The 3,785-nt window shown below is 42.5% G+C and overlaps 1 pseudogene; it reads left to right on the forward strand.

Moving 5' to 3' along the window:
- The first annotated feature begins 114 nt into the window (after positions 1 to 114).
- On the forward strand, positions 115 to 3,530 carry LOC118756957 (annotated as a pseudogene).
- The last annotated feature ends 255 nt before the right edge of the window (positions 3,531 to 3,785 follow it).

Genomic DNA, 3,785 nt, shown 5'->3' on the forward strand with positions numbered 1-3,785 from the left:
CATAATTAATTCTATGTATTTTTCATTCAGTAAAAATTTACATGTTTTAAGAGCAATGTCAAGAGTATACCTTATATCTGCATCAGGTAATGTCGTTCCATGATGCGCGAGTTCGTCAGCCTTGCAATTTACCTGAATGTTGCAATGGCCGGTACACAGACAATGTGTGTGCGGAATGTCTCAGTCACCTCGTCAATAGCTCGGCGGCATTGAGAAACTACTTTTGAAGTCTTCTACAGTGTTTTAGTAGCCGCCAGGCTGCGGTGAAAATGTAGATATCATCAATAGGAATAGTACCATACTGTGTCAGTGATGCGGCTTTTGAGACAGACATCAGTTCCGCCTGAAAAAACACTGCTATAGTCAGAAAGGCGGAAGCTGAATGATATACCTAATTGTTCCAAATAAACAAAACCTACAATTCTTTTTGCTCATCCGTGTAAACATGGATTGATCTTCTTTCCCCAACTGTATCTAAAGACGGGTCATAAATGGTTGTAGGAAACTCCGTAAGGTCGTTTGAGATTTTACAGTTACCTTTATGTGCTTGGATATCTCAAGGATACTACTGGCATTGAAACGGCGCAGGTCGAATAATGATAACTTGGAAAACCATGACTTTTACTACATACATATACCTCGAATTGTAGCATCTATCTTTCCTCAATGTCCTCTAATGTCTTTAATTTTTCAGATGCCCATTCTTGCAAGGAGCTACATACGCGCTCGCATAAGTATGCATTACAAAACTTCCAACAAGTAGTCGGAACCGAGGAGTTTTTGCTTTTACCTTTCGACGAGGTAATAATCATTCCAATTTACAGATATATACACTTGCATAACAATTTAACTCTTAATATCTAAACCACTTTTCCTCTGTACACATTTTCACTCATCATTCACTTCGCCACAGGTCAGAGATCTGATATCCAACAATCAACTGAATATTTGCTCCGAAGAGAAAGTTTTTCTAGCTGTACTAAATTGGGTCAAACACGATCTAGCTGAACGTCAGTGCCACATTGCCGAATTGATGAGCCATGTACGCTTACCGCTGGTGGGACGAGATTTCCTAATGACCTGCGTCGAAACAGAAACACTCATAAGAGAAGACGGTCAATGCAAAGAACTTTTGCTGGAAGCCATGAAATACCATTTACTGCCAGAACAGCGCAGTTTGATGAGCAGCCAACGCACACAAGAGCGTCGGCCGGAGGGTATGAAATCGTATGTGTTCGCTGTGGGTGGCGGCAGCCTCTTCGCCATTCACAACGAGTGCGAGGTCTATAATCCGCGCACTAACGCTTGGACACCCATCGCACCAATGCTGTGGCGACGTTCACGCTCCGGTGTGACTGCGCTGCACAAGCAGCTCTATGTTGTCGGTGGTTATGATGGCGTGAGCGATCTAAGCACTGCCGAATTCTATAATCCTCTGATTAATAAGTGGACTAATATAACACCGATGGGTACGAAGCGCTCCTGTCTAGGCATTTGCGCCTACGATGGACTACTGTATGTTTGTGGTGGCTATGATGGCGCCTCGTGTCTAAGCAGCATGGAGCGTTACGATCCATTGACGGCCATCTGGAGTTCGTGTCCGGCAATGAATACACGACGCCGCTACTGCCGTTTAGCTGTATTGGATAATTGCATTTACTCGCTAGGCGGGTTCGATTCGACCAACTATCAGTCGAGTGTGGAGCGTTTCGATCCACGCGTTGGACGTTGGTTTCCCGTGCAAAGCATGACGGCGCGACGCAGTAGCTGCGGTGTGGCTTCTTGTGATGGCTACTTGTACTGCATTGGCGGCAATGATGGCACGATGTGTATGTCTAGCGGGGAGCGATTCAATTTACGACGCAACGCGTGGGAGCCGATCGCAACGATGCATTCCAGAAGGTGGGTACGGTTATAACCGGTTTAGAGTGTGTATTGAAGCGGCTTCTTATTTCTTCACAGATCCACACACGAAGTCGTCGAGGTGGATGGCTCGCTATATGCGCTCGGTGGCAATGATGGCTCATCCTCGCTAAATTCTGTGGAGCGTTACGATACGCGCCTGAATAAATGGACTGTAGTCAATTCGATGGTGGCGCGCCGCAGCTCAGTCGGTGCAGCGGTGCTGGAATGCTTCCATCTCGAACGCGGGCTGGTACAGACAACGAACTTATGACCTTTGTCGACGATAGCCGAAACATTTGCAGCGGCGGCAGCAGCAACCGTTGTAGTTGGAAATGGTAGTGGAGGCAGTGGAGCGACGACGAGTAGCAATAGCAGTAGCGCTGGCAGTGGTAACAACAACGCAACAATGGCAACGAACGGAGTCTCATCAACGTTAACGAACAACATCATTGTGCCAGGCCGCGCTGTAAGTGGACGCAGCATGTTGGGAGCGGCGGAGGTAAGCGGTAGCATTGGCAGCCTAATGAGTAGCAGTACAAGTGCGCTCAGCACCTCGGCGCCGACGACGACGTCCACTTTGCGACGAATGCGCGAACGTGAAAGGGAACGAGAACGGGTGCGAGATAGTGGTAGTGCGGAGAATAGAGTGAATGGCGTTGTTGTGGCGGGTGCGGCAGGAAGCGTTGCCAGTCTAGCGCCGGGTGGAGTAAATGGCAATGGCGGCTGTGGGACTGGGAAACCGCCATCAACGGCCTGATGTCTGCGATTCAAATGAAGTGGAGAGTGGTGAAGCAGATGGGAGGAGTGGCAATGGGAAAAGGAGAGCAAGCATGCATAAAAGTAAGAAAGAGATGGCACATGCAGATGGGGATGGAGAGGTAGAAAAGTTGTGATGAACTGGTATATTTGGGGGCGAATAGCATAGCAGTATTTCTAGTCAAAAGGCAAGGTACGCATGTAAATTTGTATGGTTTGATGTAATGAGCGGATAGTAGAATGCGCATTGAAAGTTAAATGGCACGAACTCTCTTTAAGCTAAAATTAATAAATTAATTATTAACTCATTAAGTGCGTTGACGACATTTTCTAATTACATATTTTTTTATTAAGAAACAAATATTTTTTACAAGCGTAATACCGCAAATGTCTACATTTCATTTACTTTAATTAGGGTAGTCCATAAAATATCAACAACTAAATTTTGTACAGAGCAACGTTTTATTTTCTTCAACGAACAAAATAAGGACATGCACGAAAATTTAAAAATGAAAAAAAAACAAATGTTAGGAGTCGTTTTTTAAAAATTGCAAAAATTCGACAACAAGATTCTACTTGACAGCTGATAAATTTGGTATAATATTGAAGCTTATTCAAATAAATTCACAAACTCGTCAACAGGTCAAAGTAAAATTTTTGTAGAATTTTCGCGATAAAAAGTTACAACTCTTTCAAACCCTGGAAAAAATTTTTTTTTAGAAGAAAGGAAAGTAAAAATGTTGATATTTTAAGGACCACCCTAACTTTCATGCATTAACTAGCGGTATAAGTATAATACAATTATGTAGTAGTTTTTAGAAAATAAACAATAACTCCATCAACAACAAAATTTGCAAAAATTTAAAGAATTAAAGAAGGTAAAAATAAAAGAAAAAATAATTTATCAAATAAAAATCAAACACTTTACTGCCCTTTTGTAGATAGTTTTACACAAATAGATTTTGAAAATATGTATAACAAAATTAATCACGAGTATTTAGGGAACGCGCTACAACACAATGTTTTGCATTTGCAACCAAAAAAGAAAATTTAAAAAAATAATTTTCGAAACGTATGGAAGTAAAACAAGGAAATGAAATTGAATAGCGCAAAATCTACAATAC

The sequence above is a fragment of the Rhagoletis pomonella genome, unplaced genomic scaffold, assembly GCF_013731165.1.
Source record: "Rhagoletis pomonella isolate Grant_MI unplaced genomic scaffold, Rhpom_1.0 Rhpom_scaffold_13261, whole genome shotgun sequence".
Taxonomy (NCBI): Eukaryota; Metazoa; Arthropoda; class Insecta; order Diptera; family Tephritidae; genus Rhagoletis; species Rhagoletis pomonella.